This window comes from Bubalus bubalis, chromosome 18 (genome assembly GCF_019923935.1).
Source record: "Bubalus bubalis isolate 160015118507 breed Murrah chromosome 18, NDDB_SH_1, whole genome shotgun sequence".
Classification (NCBI taxonomy): Eukaryota; Metazoa; Chordata; class Mammalia; order Artiodactyla; family Bovidae; genus Bubalus; species Bubalus bubalis.
Genome location: NC_059174.1, coordinates 30,689,156 through 30,708,362, shown reverse-complemented (window position 1 = coordinate 30,708,362; position 19,207 = coordinate 30,689,156).

The window sequence follows — 19,207 nt, the reverse complement described above, 5'->3', positions numbered from 1 at the left end:
TGAACAATTACTAAGACACAGATATTGTAGAAAGTACTTTAAAGAAGTAGCTCATATAATACTCCAAAAAAACTCATGAAGGAGTGAGTGTCTACTGCTAGTCTCATTTCATATGTGAGAAACTTAGGATTTCAGATGTCTTCCTACAGTCAAACAGTTAAGATTTTATTGAAAGAGAATACAGAACAGATTCTATATTGTACAATGCTATATAGTTAATATTTGGTTATTTGATAATTTTGAGGGCTTTGATCTGAAAATGTAAAAAGAATTTTCATACAACACGACTGACTTTGTGAGCTACTTCAGATTCTATATAACCTATCCAGAGTTCATAAGATGCCACCTGCTTCCTTTGCTATTGCTGACACCTGAGGTTTGCTTACCACTCACAAAGGTGTTCTGGAGTGCTATGAGGCTACACAGGGTGTTCTAAAGGATATTTTACAATTTTAACCAATAGTTGGCATCTGTTAGACATTTACTCCAAACTATAAATCCTAGGTTTATAGATTTCATGATTTAAACATTATTTTTTTTTTCCTCTGTACTGTCCTGTAGGATGAGGAAAGCCCCCAGGGAGAGTGGGAATGCCAAGGGAGTGGCCCCTGGAGGAGAGAATGGAAAGATTTCCCAGTGGAGGGGAGGTATATATCTTTTGGGGACATCTTATTGCTGCAAAAGCACCATGAGAATCAGTGTGAATAATAAATGAGAATGATGATATGCAGTTCAATTCCAAGGCTTGAAAACTGTACGGCACACATCATATTAGTAATTGTAATTAGTTAAGGATGAAATTCTACTGTTATATCTTCTTTCGATTTCCATGTATTTTTAAAAAATGACCACTAATCTATCAGGACATACTTACTAGACTATTTGATCTAACCGTGTAATAATATGAATTGTTAGATATTTCTTCTGCACACAGGCACCATGGAAACATTTCTGAGACAAGCCCACTGAAACTGAGAAATGTTGGCAACCTGTGAATGGTCCTTGTTTTGGGTTTCCCAAATCTGAAACTTTGAGCCCCCTATGTTAAGTCTTATCCATGTAGAACTGCCTTTATTACTTTCAGTGAAAACTGTTAGTTGCTCAGTCATGTCCAAATCTTAGCAACCCCATGGTTTGTACCCTAGCAGTCTCTTCTGTGCATGGAATTCTCCAGGCAAAAATACTGGAGTGGCCAGCCATTCCCTTCTTCAAGGGATCTTCTGACACAGGGATTGAACCTGGATCTCCTGCATTGCAGGCAGATTCTTTATCATCTGAGCTACCAGGCAGTCAGTCATAAGTGGCCACCACAGCTCATATGCCACAATTTAGTGCAGTGGAGTCCATTCCCTGTTGGGTAAACCTTGGCCAGTGTTAAGTGGCAGTTTGGGATAGGGCTACACACAAATTTCTGCTCCTTTCTCTCTTCATGGACCCTACAAGATATGTTTTTTCATGTAGCCCTTCAAAAGTTATGCAAGCCACATTGAACTGTTGTGTATCCTTCAAACTCACTGTGAGGAGGTGGCCAGAACACAAGGTATGACACTACAGAGATTCTCATCTCGTATTGACTCAGTTTTCTCTCTCATCACCCTTCCTGTCCTGGTTTTGAACCTTTCCAATACAGTGTTCAGATCAAATCAGATCAGATCAGTCACTCAGTCGTGTCCGACCCTTTGCGACCCCATGAATCACAGCACACCAGGCCTCCCTGTCCATCACCAACTCCCAGAATTCACTCAGACTCACGTCCATCGAGTCAGTGATGCCATCCAGCCATCTCATCCTCTGTCGTCCCCTTCTCCTCCTGCCCCCAATCCCTCCCAGCATCAGAGTCTTTTCCAATGAGTCAACTCTTCGCATGAGGTGGCCAAAGTACTGGAAATTCAGCTTTAGCATCATTCCTTCCAAAGAAATCCCAGGGCTGATCTCCTTCAGAATGGACTGGTTGGATCTCCTTGCAGTCCAAGGGATTCTCAAGAGTCTTCTCCAACACCACAGTTCAAAAGCATCAATTCTTCAGCCCTCAGCCTTCTTAGCACTCTAATATTTTCCCCAGTCTTGTGTCTCAATGACCCAACCTAACGTAGTATCATTGTTTACTGCAACCAACAAAAGAACCATGTGAATTAATTGATAGTCATGAGACTATGTAGCCTCTCAAAATATTAAGACCAGAAAACAAGTTTGGCTGTTTCCCCAAAATTTTGTTTGGGAAAATTCCCCAATGCAATCTTTTATCAGTCCTTGGAATCTTTCCTAAAACATCCACACTCACATAGATACATCAACACATTTAAATAATATCCAGCTGACCACATTCTAAGATATCTCCATTTTAGTGTTTTGAGAACTTTAACAATACAGTCACTCTATGGTTGTCTTAAAATTAGTGCATTAAAAACAGTCAAATTGATCAAGTTTCAACTTACTTTATTCTTCTGACTTTAAAGAACATTTTACTTTTGCTAGTAATGTCAGATTGAATCCAAAAAGAAAGCATATAGCATCTATTCAGCTATCTTTTCACACTGGTAACTAATGTAGGCACTACTGCTGCTGCTAAGTCGCTTCATTCGTGTCCGACTCTGTGCGACCCCACAGACGGCAGCCCACCAGGCTCCCCCATCCCTGGGATTACTGCTGCTGCTAAGTCGCTTCATTCGTGTCCGACTCTGTGCGACCCCACAGACGGCAGCCCACCAGGCTCCCCCATCCCTGGGATTCTCCAGGCAAGAACACTGGAGTGGGTTGCCATTTCCTTCTCCAATGCATGAAAGGGAAAAGTGAAAGTGAAGTTGCTCAGTCGTGTCCGACTCTCAGCGACCCCATGTACTGCAGCCTACCAGGCTCCTCCGTCCATGGGATTTTCTAGGCAAGAGTACTGGAGTGGGGTGCCATTGCCTTCTCCGAATGTAGGCACTAGAAGTATGTTATCATATTGATACTCAGGACTGTCTTATAAAAAGTGTGTTAGTCGCTCAGTTGTGTCCAACTCATTGTGACCCTATGGACTGTAGCCCACCAGGATTATCTGGGCAAGAACTGGAGTGGGTAGCTATTCCCTTCTCCAGGGGATCTTCCTGACCCAGGGATCGAACTTGAGTCTCCTGCACTGCAGATAGATTCTTTACTGTCTGAGCCAATTTTATAAAGTAGGTAATATTTTATGCAGGGCAGCACTGGGGTCAGAGCTTATATGTGCATGAGGCTTCAAAGAAGGAAATGAACAATTTGGTTTCATACCTTGGTTTTATCTGACTGTTTCAAGACAGGGTTCTATAATGAGCACTTTTGGAGTTATTGAAAGGTTGGAAACTTTGAATTATTAATAATATGCTTACACAACGCTTTCTGATAATGAGCCCCGCATGATAAATTAGCTCATTCATTATGTGGGAATTCAGTCTGCCACCCAGGACAGAAAAGATACAGATGCACTCTCCTTATTCACTGCCCCTACCGAGTTCCTCCACACAGAGCATTCCCACAGACTTCTGAGGCAGTGAACACAGAGAGCATGAAAAGGCCACAATCTGATCTTGCTTTAACCCCCTGTTGTGCTAATCTGAACTCCCTTGAAGCTCCTGTGAATTCAATATGAGCTCAAAGTTGAGTTCAGCTTCTCCAAGGGAAAGACTGTGCTTAGAAAATGGAGCCCAGTCAATGGTTCTTTCTGTATGTCTCCCCAGTGGAGTTCATCTACTTAAAAGTTTGAAGTGGATATTTTTGAGCTTGAATTCTTCAATCATCAATCAATGTTTGTTTGTTTTGTTTTTTTCCCCAGTATAAACACCCTTCTAAATTGATGTGCTACTATAGCAGCATTGATACTCAGTTCTTTCAGAAACCAGTTTGGTTAATGATCTTGATTTAAAAATCATCCCTGCTAACAACCACTGATGTTTTACTCTTCACATTTCAGATTTCATCAGAGTTTAAACATTTGATCATGCTGTTGGTAATAAAAGTTCTCATTACAGAGAGAGACTGGATTCTCAGATTTCTGTATGCTGATCTACTCTGGTTTGTCACCAAAGTCATTAAGACTGTGCTTAAAGTTAATTCTCCTGATTGTCAAATTTGATAAAAATGGAATTTTTGTTTTGTTTCAATTACAAACATTCTTGTTTGTAATTGAAAAATAGTTGGTTTACAATATTGTGTTAGTTTTCAGGTGTACAGAGAAGTGATTGTTATCTATCCTTTTTTTAGTTTTTTTCCATTATAGGGTAACACAAGATACTGAATATAGTTCCCCCTGCTAGAAAATAGGTTTCTGTTGTTCATCTATTTTATATATAGTAGTATGTATCTGTTGATTCTAAACTCATAATTTATCTCTCCCCCACCTCTGCTATCCCCTTCGGTAAAGACAAGTTTGTTTTCTATGTCTGTGAGTCTATTTCTATTTTATAAATAAGTTCATTTGTCTCATTTTTTTTTAGATTTCACATATAAGTGATAATATATATTTGTCTTTGTCTGACTGACTTCACTTAGAAGGATAGTCTCTAGGTCCAACAATGTGCTACAAATGGTATTATTTCATTCTTTATTATGGCTGAGTAATAGTCCATTTTATATATATACACACACACACACACACACATATATACATATAATATTCATGCACACACGCTACATCCTCTTTGTCCATTCATCTCTGACACATTTTCTTTTTCACCACCTGGTAAAATTCCATTGACCATCTTCAATAATGGGTATATGATGTCACTATTCCTCTCTCATGCCCTCTAATTATGAATATTGCTTTTTTCTGCTTTTGGATCCAGGATAGGATGACATTAAGACAAAATAGATTAATTTATTCTATGATAAGCACATTAATATATGGTAGCTAAAAGTGTCTTGCATGAAGTAGCTTCTACGTACGCACAGGTGTCATAATTATCATGCCTAGTATTGTTCCTTTTATTTGCTTATTTTTTTTCTCCAAAGGCAAACATTTTGCAGGGCCCAACCAGCAAGAGGATAAGATAGCTTCAGCAAAACTGGCTAAGAGGAAAAAGTCTACATTTAAAATAAAATGAAACAAAATAACAATCTCCTCACCCTATCACTACCCTGAAGAATTACAGACAAAAATGACCCACAGGAGTTAAAAGAAAAGTGATGTTACTGAAATTACCACCATATGAGTTGCACTCTTTTGAATGTACATTAGCTCAGATATGGTCAGCTTGATTGTTCAGCCATTATGGAAACAAGGTGTGTTGGACTGAATGTCCGTGTCCCCCTGAAATCCATATGTTGAAGCCCTAAGCCCCAGTGTGATGCTATCTGGGAATGGGTGCAATTATATAGAGATGAGGTCATGAAGCCAAGGGGGGCGGGGCAGGGGGTTGGCTGGGACTAGTGTCCACATGGGAAGACAAAAATACCAGAGTTCGCTCTCTGCCAAGTGAGGACACAGTAAGAAGACAGCTGTCTGCAAGCCAGGAAGAGGTCCTTCATCAGAATCTGACCAGTTGGGACTTCCCTGGTGGTCCAGTGGTTAAGAATCCACCTGCCAGTGCAGGGGACACAGGTTCGATCCCTGGTCCCGGAAGATCCCACATGTCCACGGGGCAAGTAAGCCTCTGCACACAACTTACTGAGCCTGTATTCTAGGGCCTAGGAGCCACAACTACTGAAGCCCACATGCCTACAGCCCATGTTGTGCAACAAGAGAAGCCACCACAAAGAGAACCCTGTGCTCCACAAGGAAGAGTAGGCCCTGCTGGCAGCAAGTAGAGAAAACCCATGTGTAGCAACGGACATTCAGAGGTTCCAGACCTAAGAGAGATAGATTTCTGTTGTTTAAGCCACCTAGTCAACGGCATTTTCTTAGGGCAGCCAGAGCTGACGAGAACATAAGGGACTGAGGGTAGGAAAACACAGTGTGGGCTCATGGAAACCAAATATGCTAACCATTGTGCTGCTTTTCCAATGACTCCTGGCTCCAGCAACCTCAGGAGCAGACGCATATTTCTCCTAAGCCAGACATTAAGAATATGGGTTCCAGACTGGACTCCCAGAGTTGAATCCTGCCTCTTCCACTGTCCAGATCTGCAAATGAAGTAAGTTACTTAATGTTTCTGATCTTCAATTTCCTCAATGTTAACTTTATTGTTTTTGTGAAACAGATTTTATTTATATCTGCTTTTCTCTATATTTTTGTCTTCCTTTCTCTTGTTCTATCTTCCTTTGAGTCTAGCATACAGACTAGTTCAGGAAAAAAATACTTCTGGTTAATTTTGTTAGGTTTTATATAGAATATTTCCACTGGGCAGATTTTGAGTACAGATCACCCCATAGGCTATCAACCTATATGCCCAATCTATAAATCATTTTGTTATATTATAAAACATGGTCCACCAAGTTGAATTCATGATGCTAGGGCCACATGGCAAAAAGCATTATGTTCTACACATGAGATATTGCCTCTGTACATTTTTTTAAGGAATTACACCGGAAGTTAGAACTTCACAGCTGCCTCGCTGGTACAATCATCAGTCTTGCTGGATGATTACAATCATTGCAGATTTTCAACATTCTGATTACAGTAGTGAGGAGAAGTTACACAGTCTCCTCCTAGTATTGGGCTTCCCTGCTTCCTCAGCAGTAAATAATCCCCCTGCCAGTTCAGGAGACACAGGTTTGATCCCTAGATCAGGGAGATCCCCTGCAGGAGGGCATGGTAACCCACTCCAGTATTCTTGTCTGGAGAATCCTATGGACAGAGGAGCCTGACAGGCTACAGTCCATAGGGTTGCAAAAGAGTCAGTCATGATTTAGCTACTAAAGATCAAAACAAACTCCCAGTATTATTTGCCAAACTTAATTTACAGAAATCTGTGTTAAGAATTAAGAACTTCGGGACAGAATCTAGATGCATTTTGAAAAGGAAGGCATGGAGAAAAATGATGGTTTAGGAGAAGGTAGCAAAGATAAAGGTTACTTACTCTTGACAAAACTTAAAATATGATAGGGCTGAGCACAAAGCAAGGAGACAAATATCCAAACAGCCATGTCAATCCATCAATCAGTGACTCTCCTGGGACCAGATCAGTAACTGCAAAATATTGATTTGTGAGAGAGACAAAGACTCTGTGTGTGTGTGTGTGTGTGTGTGTGTGCACACGAGCACACACACATGTGAAACATAAAGGAGTAAAAAAGTCAGTGTTCCTCTGGTGCTATTTATAGTAAGTGTTCCTCTGGTGCTACCTATAGAAACTCAAAAGAGTTCAATCACTTTAGGTCTTATATTTGCTTCCTAGCTTGGAAATCATTTTTAAGAAGATAGGAAGAGATAGCATCTAAGAGCTATGTTAAAAATGAGCATCTTTATAACTTAAATAAGACATAAGATTTAAGTTACAACCTGGTGACCACAGTTATTAACACTATATTGTATATTTGAAAGGTGCTAACAGAGTAAATCTTAAAAGTTCTCCTCACAAGAATAGAATTGTTACTATGTGTAATGATAGAAGTTAACTAGACTTATTGTGGCAATCATTTTACAATATATATATAAATAGCCAAACATTATACTATACACCTGAAAATAACATAAGATTCAGTTCAGTTCAGTTCAATCGCTCAGTCGTGTCCGACTCTTTGCAACTCCATGAATCTCAGCACGCCAGGCCTCCCTATCCATCACCAGCTCCCAGAGTTCACTCAAACTCATGTCCATTGAGTTGGTGATGCCATCCAGCCATCTCATCCTCTGTCGTCCCCTTCTCCTCCTGCCCCCAATCCCTCCCAGCATCAGAGTCCTTTCCAATGAGTCAACTCTTCGCATGAGATGGCCAAAGGATTGGAGTTTCAGCTTCAGCATCAGTCCTTCCAATGAATACTCAGGACTGATCTCCTTTAGGATGGACTGGTTGGATCTCCTTGCAGTCCAAGGGACTCTCAAGAGTCTTCTCTAATACCACAGTTCAAAAGCATCAATTCTTCAGTGTTCAGCTTTCTTCACAGTCCAACTCTCACATCCATACATGACCACTGGAAAAACCATAGCCTTGACTAGGTGGACATTTGTTGGCAAAGTAATATCTCTGCTTTTGAATATGCTACCTAGGTTGGTCACATTTTCCTTCCAAGGAGTAAGCATCTTTTAATTTCATGGCTGCAGTCACGATCTGCAGCGATTTTGGAGCCCAGGAAAATAAAGTCTGCTACTGTTTCCACTGTTTCCCCATCTATTTCCCATGAAGTGATGGGACCAGATGCCATGATCTTAGTTTTCTGAATGTTGAGCTTTAAGCCAACTTTTTCACTCTCCTTTTTCATCAAGAAGCTTTTTAATTACTCTTCACTTTCTGCCATAAGGGTGGTGTCATCTGCATATCTGAGGTTATTGATATTTCTCCTGGCAATCTTGATTCCAGCTGGTGCTTCTTGCGGCCCAGCATTTCTCATTATGTACTCTGCATATAAGTTAAATAAGCAGGGTGACAATATACAGCCTTGACGTACTCCTTTTCCTATTTGGAACCAGTCTGTTGTTCCATGTCCAGTTCTAACTGTTGCTTTCTGACCTGCATACAGATTTCTCAAGAGGCAGGTCAGGTGGTTTGGTATTCCCATCTCTTTCAGAATTTTCCACAGTTTATAGTGATCCACACAGTCAAAGGCTTTGGCATAGTCAATAAAGCAGAAATAGATGTTTTTCTGGAACTCTCTTGCTTTTTCTATGATCCAGTGGATGTCGGCAATTTGATCTCTGGTTCCTCTGCCTTTTCTAAAACCAGCTTGAACATCAGGAAGTTCACGGTTCACACACTGCTAAAGCCTGGCTTGGAGAATTTTGAGCATTACTTTACTAGTGTGTGAGATGAGTGCAATTGTGTGGTAGTTTGAGCCTTCTATGGCATTGCCTTTCTTTGGGATTGAAATGAAAACTGACCTTTTCCAGTCCTGTGGCCACTGCTGAGTTTTCCAAATTTGCTGGCGTATTGAGTGCAGCACTTTCACAGCATCATCTTTCAAGATTTGAAATAGCTCAACTGGAATTCCATCACCTCCACTAGCTTTGTTCATAGTGATGCTAACATAAGATTAGATGTCACTTATAACTCAGATAAACAAACACAGGCATGGACTAAAATCTAATGCCTACATTATAAAAGTAATTTTGCTTAAATGCTAAAAAGCAAAAATGAATATCAACATATTCCATGCTAACTCCAACCATTTGTCTTACTTGAGCCAGACATTTATTTTCTATCTCCATTCATCAAATATTTTGTAGTTACAAACATTGGATAAATACAGAGATAAAGATGAGTAAGGCATTATTTCATAACTCATGTTGCCCAAAGTGATCTTAAAAGGAATGCAGACTTGGGATGATTTAGAGTAATTTGAGGAATATACAGGATGCTATGGGATCATGGCACAAAAGATACCCTACATGTTGATGGCATGATTGCACAGATTGTTTCCTAAGACAATTTATTTTCCCTGTAGTTGCCTGGTTCTGGTTGGATCACATTAGTTTGGATGATCAAAATGAACAGGTTAGTAATCATTTCAGGCATAAATAAATAACTAAAATAGACTTTAGTACTTTAGCAGTTTTAATACATAGATATTGAAGACAGGAAGTATATATTTCCTCCACTTCAACATATCTATATTAAATAGATAATTAGTTGAGGTTAACAATGGCCATCTTAGTGAAGTGCACAGGTTTTCTTTTAGGGTGTGAAAATTAGAGCAACGCACCCCAGTCCAGTACTCTTGCCTGGAAAATCCCATGGACGGAGGAGTCTGGTAGGCTGTAGTCCATGGGGTCGTGAAGAGTCAGACACGACTGAGCAACTTCACTTTCAATTTTCACTTTCATGCATTGGAGAAGGAAATGGCAACCCGCTCCAGTGTTCTTGCCTGGAGAATCCCAGGGACGGGGGAGCCTGGTGGGCTGCTGTCTATGGGGTCGCACAGAGTTGGACATGACTGAAGGGACTTAGCAGCAGCAGCAGCAGAGGAATCCAGAGAGGAGAGAGAGAGAGAAGCAGGGTAGAGAAAAAGATGTTTGTACCATACCAAGTCTAATTTGAGAAGAATTCATGATTGCTTCATTTTCCTTGCACACTAAGTTGAGCCTCAGATACTTCCAATCACAAGAGTCCTAGCTGATACAACATCAGCACGTTATCATAAACTACTTCCCAGACTTCATATGTATTCACTGGTTATCCACTAGTATCATTTCCCATTCCAGGATCCAATCCAGAATACCATACTGTATTTATTTATTGAACTTTTAAAGAACACTAAAAAAAGTCAAAACATTCAGAAATAAGATACCATAGTCAAATTATTATTATTATTCTTGACCCTACCCTTATTCAAGCTCTCAGATTCCTTTTAATCACAGCAAATGATATTTCAGTGCCAAATTATTTGATGTTCTTTGTCAAAGTTATAAACAAATACATACAATTTCAAATAAAATTAGCTACTTCAAATAGCTAATTATTTATTAACAATAAAAATTTGTTCCTTGTTAGGAATACCTCTTTGGAAAAAAAAAAATACTTCTTTGGGCTTTGCTGGTGACTCAAGTGATAAAGAATCTGCCTGCGCATGTAAGGAGATGCAGGTTCCATCCCTGGTTGGGGAAGATACCACATGCTTCGGAGCAGCTAAGCCCATGCACCCAACCATTGAGTCTCTGCTCTAGAGCTCAGGAGCCAGAACTACTGAATCCAGAGCACCCTAGAGCCTGTGCTCAGTGACAAGAGAAGCCACCACAAGAAGCCCGCACACAGCAGTTAGAGAGTAACACCTGCTCTCTGCAACTAGAAAAAAGCCCATGCAGCAACAAAGATCCAGCATAGCCAAAAATAATTAATTTTTAAAAATACTTCCTTGAAGAGTTAACATCACTATACCAGGAGAGAAATAATGTGAGAAACCACTCTCCAAACTTTATTCTACTTCTGATAGAACTCTGTGACTCAGTTCTTAACATAGGATTGGATTTAAATTTGCAGCCATTAAGGCATGTCTCCATTTTATATTAGGATTTTAATTTAATATTTGTCACTAAGGAAACTGATTTGCATTTTAATGAGAAAACTCACTATGCAAACTTTTGAAACATTTCACCTAGAGGTTGACAGCAAAGTCAAAAGAAGTAACTTCATAACTAAAAAAAAGTTATATTAAAAAAATGGGAATTATTTTATTCTTCAAATTAGATATTCTATTGGGAATTGAACCTATGTTTTCAATTTTCTAAATGTGGTAGAGGAGTTACTTTTCTATTGAGATAAAGATGTATATACTTCATTCATATTTAAAACATATATAGATCTCTATCAGAACTGTAAACTACTAATCTTTGTTCTACATAATTATTTATGTCTTGGTTTTCTCAACCATGTCTTTTTATTAAGGGTCCAAGAGAATTCCTGATGTGTAAGTACACATTTATATAGAACAGTATTTTTCTCTGTACAGTGACATAAATTTCAGCAAAAACAACATTGTAAAAGTAGTTACAAGTGAGCTGAATATAAAGCTGTGGACCAATTTTCTAAAAGAGATCTATACCACTTAAAATACTGGGTTTAAAATTTTTGACCATTAGCAGAAACATAGCTATCAGTTTAAACCTAGAAACTAAAAATTATGTATCTAAAGCAACATGTCTTTCAAAGAACCTTGGGTACTGGATAACTTATTTCTCTTTCCTGAGCATAAATTGCCCTTAATGTCTATATCTCAACTCAATCATTAAGATTATCCAGAATAATAGGTATAAAGCACACTAAGCATGGTTCCCGAAAAGCAATTAAAAGGAGTCACGTTCCCATTTTTTTGCCGTAGCATTACCCATTATGTCAACTTCACCTAATGTATCCAGTTCAGATGGTGTATAAGACTTTTAAGCTCAATATAGGTATGATAATTTATATTGTTTCTACTTGTTTATTAGATATGCACTTCTCCAATAATATTTTATTGTAGCATTGTGTCTTTAATATAGGTTCTAATTTAGGGCCATGCTTCACCAGGAGTTGCTCCTGTCTTTAGCCTTTATTTATATTGAAATTGATTCAGCATTAACTTCATTTTTCATGTAACTGACATTTTGAAAAATACACACCCCTTATTTCATAGATTATTCCTCAGTTTGTGGTTTAGCGCTTCCAGGGATTACAGTCAAGTTGTATATCCCTTGCTAGATAATGGCACAGTTAAACAGAATCATTTTTTTTCTTGTGTATCAAACACATCCAGTCACATCTGACTATCCTTCATGGTGATGTTTATGATCTTCTAGTTAAGGTATTAACCCAGTTTCTCAACTCTGTACTGTTTCTCTTTCCACATAAGACTCAGTATGCAGAGACTTTTTGAGATGATACGAAAAGAATCTGAGAATCAATAGGTATATGTTTAACAATTACTTTGCTTTACACCTGAAACTACCACAACACTGTTAATCACCTCTACTCCAAAATAAAAATACAGTTTAAAAAAAGGATCATATACTATGATCAACTGGGATTCAATCTAGGTTTCAGGGATTTTTCAATATCCACAAATCAAACCATGTGAAGCACTACATTAACAAATTAAAGAATGAATACCATATGATCATCTCAACAGATGCAGAAAAAGCTTTTTACAAAATCCAACACCCATTTATGATACAAATTTTCCAGAAAGTGAATATAGAGGGAATATAACATAGCAAGCCCGTGTATGACAAGCCCACAGCTAACATCATACTCAGTGGTGAAAAGCTGAAAGCGTTTCCTTGACCAGGATCAAGACAATGGTGTTTAGTCTCATCACTTCAAGTCAGCATAGGTTTGGAAGTCCTATCCATGGTGATCAGAGAAGAATAAGAAATAAAAGGAATCTAAATTGGAAAAGAAGTAAAACTCTCACTATTTGCAGATGATATGGTTCTATACATATAGAAAATCCTAATGATGCTATCAGAAAATTACTAGAGCTCAATGAATTCAGTAAAGTTGCAGGATACAAAATTAATAAACATAAATCTGGTGCATTTCTATATACTAACAATGAAAAATCAGAACAAGAAATTAAGGCAATAATTCCATTTACCATCACATCAAGAATACAATACCAGTCCCTAGACATGGCTGCCTAAATAGAGGTTCTTGAACACCAGAAGAGAATATAGAAACTCTCTCAAAAGCTTTCTAGCAGAACAGAGCTAGGATCTAAATATATGCAGTGTGCAACTCCTCTTTTATCTTACTGTGTGAGTGAAAGAAGGGGGTTTTTTTTTGTTTGTTTGTTTGTTTTTTGCCCCCAGTGAGTCCCTACTGCAAAACAGGGGACAGAAAATAGTTTTATCTGTATCACTCGATTTAGTAACATCCAGATGTCAACACTGACCTCATAGCCTTCAACGGTGTTATTTAGGTAAAAGTCCTCTTTCCAGTGTGTATTGTTTTTCTGGTCTTTGGTTTTAAAGGTTAAACATTCTATATTTAAGTGTGAGTTTAGGAAATTGTAGTCCAGACACCCTCAGATTGTTATTGTTAAAAGCATTGCCTTGTGTAACAGTGTTCCCACTCGATACAATGGTAATGATTGAAAGCAATCTTCAGAACATAAAATAGAAAGACAGCAGCCAATACACTGTCAAACTGCAAGTGGCGGGCATGGAAAGGAGGTACCCAGTTTTTCTTTAACTCAGAGACATCTGTCCCAGTGGAGGCCAAGTGGGTTTTAGAGGATCCCATGGGAAGCAAGATGCTGGTTAGAGCCAACTGAAACAGAGGCTTTCCCTTTTGTGAGCTTCATGATTTTTTGTTTACAGTTGTAACAAGACAACCATTATGTTTTAAAATATAAATGAAGATTGAAATTTTAAATACTTCATAAATATTATCATTTGTACTTGAATAGTAGGGGTTTAAAAGGCACTGACATCCCACCAAACAAACAGTATAATAAATTGACCATTTTCTAAAGAAAAAAAAAAACACCAATAAAATACCTTGAAATAAACCTACCTAAGAAGACAAATGGAGAAGGAAATGGCAACCTACTCCAGTGTTCTTGCCTGGAGAATCCCAGGGATGGGGGAGCCTGGTGGGCTGCCGTCTATGGGGTCGCCCAGAGTCAGACACGACTGAAGCGACTTAGCAGCAGCAGCAGCAAGAAGACAAAAGACCTATACTCCTATAGTTGATTTCTTTCATCACTGTCTTATAAAGATCACACAAACAGATGGAATGATATATCATGTTCTTGAATTGGAACAATCAGTATTTTCAATGACTATCAGATCAGATCAGATCAGTTGCTCAGTCGTGTCCGACTCTTTGCGACCCCATGAATCGCAGCACGCCAGGCCTCCCTGTCCATCACCAACTCCTGGAGTTCACTCAGACTCACATCCATCGAGTCAGTGATGCCATCCAGCCGTCTCATCCTCTGTCGTCCCCTTCTCCTCCTGCCCTCAATCCCTCCCAGTATCAGAGTCTTTTCCAATGAGTCAACTCTTCACATGAGGTGGCCAAAGTACTGGAGTTTCAGCTTTAGCATCATTCCTTCCAAAGAAATCCCAGGGCTGATCTCCTTCAGAATGGACTGGTTGGATCTCTCAAGAGTCTTCTCCAACACCACAGTTCAAAAGCATCAATTCTTTGGCGCTCAGCCTTCTTCACAGTCCAAATCTCACATCCATACACGACCACAGGAAAAACCATAGCCTTGACTAGACGAACCTTTGTTGGCAAAGCAATGTCTCTGCTTTTCAATATGCTACCTAGGTTGGTCATAACTTTCCTTCCAAGGAGTAAGCGTCTTTTAATTTCATGGTTGCAGTCACCATCAGCAGTGATTTTGGAGCCCAGAAAAATAAAGTCTGACACTGTTTCCCCATCTATTTCCCATGAAGTGATGGGAGCAGATGCCATGATCTTAGTTTTCTGAATGTTGAGCTTTAAGCCAACATTTTAACTCTCCACTTTCACTTTCATCAAGAGGCTTTTGAGTTCCTCTTCACTTTCTGCCATAAGGGTGGTGTCATCTGCATATCTGAGGTTATTGATATTTCTCCCAGCAATCTTGATTCCAACTTGTGCTTCTTCCAGTCCAGCGTTTCTCATGACTATACTAACCAAGATAATCTATAGATTCAGTGTTATCCCTATCAAATTACCAATGGCATTTTTTACTGATCTGGAATAAGAAATCTTAAAATTTGCATGGAAACACAAAAGACCCCAAATAGTCAAAGCAATCTTGAGAAAGCACCATGGAGCTGGAGAAAGCAGGTTCCCTGACTTCAGAATAAACTATACAGTTACAGTAATCAAAACAGTATGGTACTGGCACAAAGACAGACTTATAGACCAATGGAATAGGACAGAAAGCCCAGAAATAAACACATACACCCATGGTCAATTAATCTACAACAAAGAGGCAAATCTTTACAATGGAGAAAGACAGTCCTTTCAATAAGTGGTGACTGGAAAACAGGATAGCTATATGTAAAATAATGAAGTTAGAACATTCTCTAACACCATACACAAAATAAACTCGAATTAAAGAACTAAATGTATGATCAGATACTATAAAACTCTTAGAGGAAAACATAAATCATAAATAAATAAACATAAATAAAATTGATTTATTTACTGATATAAATCAAAGCAGTAAATGGGAATAAATCCAAAAATAAACAAACAGGAGATATTAAACTTAAATGCATTTGCATAGCAAAAGAAACTGTAAACAAAATGAAAAGACAACCACGGAATTGGAGAAAATATCTTCAAAGTGACCCACAAGGGATTAGTCTCCAAAATATACAAACTGTTCATGCTACTCAATATCAAAAAACCCAATCAAACGAATGGGCAGAATATGTAAAATAAGCATTTCTCCTAAGAAGACATACAGATGGCCAAAAAGCACATAAAAAGATGCTCAGCATCATTAATTATTAGAGAAATACAAATTAAAACTACAATGAGTTATCACCTCATACCAATTAGGCCATCATTAAAAAGTCTACAACCAGTAAATGCTGGAGATGGTGTAGAGAAATAGGAAGCCACCTGCACTGTTGGTGGGAGTGTAAACTGGAACAGCCACTATGGAGAACAGGATGGTGATCCCTTTGAAAACTAAACAGAGAGGTACAGTATGATTTGGCAATCTGACTCCTGAGCATATATCTGAAGAACAACATGATTCTAAAAACTGCATGCACCCCAGTGTTCATTGCAGCACTACTTCCAATACCAAGACATGGAAGCAACCTAAATGTCCACTGAGAGGAATGGATAAAGAAGACGTGTCACATGTATGCAGTGGGATATTACTCAGACATAAAAACTGACTGAAATAATGTCATTTGTAGCAACATGGGTGGATGTAGAAATTATCATACTAAGTGAAGTAAATCAGACAGACAAATATCATATGATATCATTTATATGTGGAACAAAAAAATAATAAAAATGAACTTACTTTTTCATAAACAGAAACCAGACTCAAAGACTTAGAAAACAAACTTATGGTTACCAAAGGGGAAAGTTTGGGGAGCGGGATAAATTAGGAGGTTGGGATTAATATATACAGACTATTATATATAAAATAATCAACAAGGACCTACTGTGTAGTACAGAGAACTCTACTCTGTATTCTGTAATAGCCTCATGGGAAAATATGAAAAAAGCAGATATATGTATAACTAAATCACTTTGATGTACACCTGAACTTAACACAACATTCTAAATCAAATATACTCCAATATAAAAATAAAAATAAAAAATTTATAAATATATATTTTGTTCAAAGTTTTAAAATAAATAAAATTTATTCTTATATACAGTATGAGTAGATCACATTCCTAAATGTTACCCAGTTTCTCCCTTATCATCTATTTTTAAAAGGCCAACTTTGCATTAGTGCTCTGAGATATTTAACTTATACTCATTTTCATATGTATTTATGTTACCAAACTCAGGTTCACTGTATCTGCTCAGAAGTGAATACTTGAGAGACAAATGTTTGTGGGAAAGGAAACTTTCCTTTCTTCAGGAGGCCAGTAACCTGGGGAGAAAGAGGACTCATGTCTAAGAACCAGCTCTGAAGATTCTGCTGGACCATGAGAGTTTTTAAAGAGAGGGGAAAAGGGAAAGGGGAAAGACTCCTCCTGCAGCAGGAGACCCCAGTTAGATTCCTGGGTCAAGTTCCCCTAGAGAAGGGATAGACTACCCACTCCAGGATTATTGGGTCTCTCTGGTGGCTCAGACTGTAAAGAATCTGCCTGCAATGCAGGACACCTGGGTTCTATGCCTCTGTTGGGAATATCCCCTGGAGGAGAGCATGGCAACCTACTCTTGCCTGGAGAATCCCTATGGATAGAGGAGCCTGGCAGGTTACGGTCATTGGGGTTGCAAAGAGTCAGACATAACTGGGCAAAAAAGCACAAGCACAGCACAATTATTCGGGGAGGAGGGCAGAATCTTTATCATCTTTCACTGTGTGCAGACTTTCTTCTGCCTGGTTGGTGGTGAGGGAACAGGATGGTGCTTCAGGGCTCTTGTGCTCAGCCTAAAGTTACTGTCCTCCAGCTGGGTGGGAGCCTGAGTGCCTACAGAGGAACTCAAAGATACTGCTACGTATATTCTTTGAGGAGGAGGAACCAGGACTCTGCCTCATAGTTTACTCTTTGTCGTTCCTCCTTTCTTCCAGCATTCCCTCTCTTCCCTGATTAGCAACAGTTTGAATCTGACCTTTAGAACTCAGGGAAGGTCAAGGAGGCTGAATGAAGCCTATTTCCTATAAACAAGAAATGGGGGACACAGAAAGGATTTGTCTCCAAGAGCACCGCACAGGGTCCTGCTCAGTTTCAATATCCCTGCCTCCCTTTTTTGATACTTCTCACTATTGAAGAGAACAGGTATTAGACAAGAAAGAGAATAATATTTTGGACAGACAGGTTAATCATAAACTTGGCAGCAAAACCTGGTTTTAAGGGTAGTTCATTTCAATCCCCACTACTGTTCAACCTTCCTCAAATTTTTCCAGGTTACAGGGCAACAACTGCTCTAGCTAATTCCTGCTGAAATTGGGTGTAGCCCTGCCTCTGGGGAATGGACGCTGAGTTGGAAATATTCCTGAGTTTCAAGTCCTAGATCCACGTCTTGTATGATTAACATCTCAGTCCTGTATCCATCGCTTTGATGCCACAGGCCCAGTCAGAAGTAAAACTAGTGACAACCCAAACATTAGCAGACAAAATAGGTCTTATTTCCTGAGGAATTCAGGAGAATAAGCCTGAAACCAAGTCTGGACCTTGAACTTCAGTGGATACCTGTAGTCAGTTGTCTTAATTTTACCTAAGTAAGTTTTAATTTCTGACGTGGTACTAATGGGAGCTATTGGCCTCCACATGTCTCCTTTTTCTAACATCTTATCTAAAATAATTCTATTGTCTAGAAAATTTAATAGCTACTAAAGGAGACCTTGAGACCATTAAGATTGCAGCTGCCAGGAGATAACTACCTTGAGAATGGCTGGTGATGTCCCCAGGTAGGACATAGTTTAGAAAATTCAAGCTTTTAGCTATACAGGAATGTGTCTGAAATTATGTTCACGTTGACCATCTAGTTTTACACTGAATGGCTGAACCATAGCTACTCCATTTTGACTTTCAAATGCATTCCCCTCCTCAATGGCCAAAGCAGATATACTATGCATGTTTGCAAAAAAGGCCACTCCTGACAGTAAAGTTTAGGTTAAACCATGTATAAGCCAGAATGACTTCCCCATATCTGAATATGTATGGATTTTTCCATCATTTCCCCTTTTGATTGCAAATCCTACAATATAACAAAACATCTATCCCCAATGCTAGAGTGGTTATCACCTGCCCTGGGTCCACCATATCCTTCAGTGCTAGGCTTCCTTTTCCTTATACCAAATTGTTACACAAGGATTGTACATGTACTTTTAGCATTACACAAGTCAATCCTAAAGGAAATCAACACTGAATATTCATTGGAAGGACTGAAGTTGAAGCTCCAATACTTTGGCCACCTTATGCAAAAAGCTGACTCATTGGAAAAGACCCTGATGCTGGGAAAGATTAAGGGCAAGAGGAGAAGGGGACAGCAGAGGATGAGACAGTTGGATGGCATCGCTGACTCGATGGACATGAGTT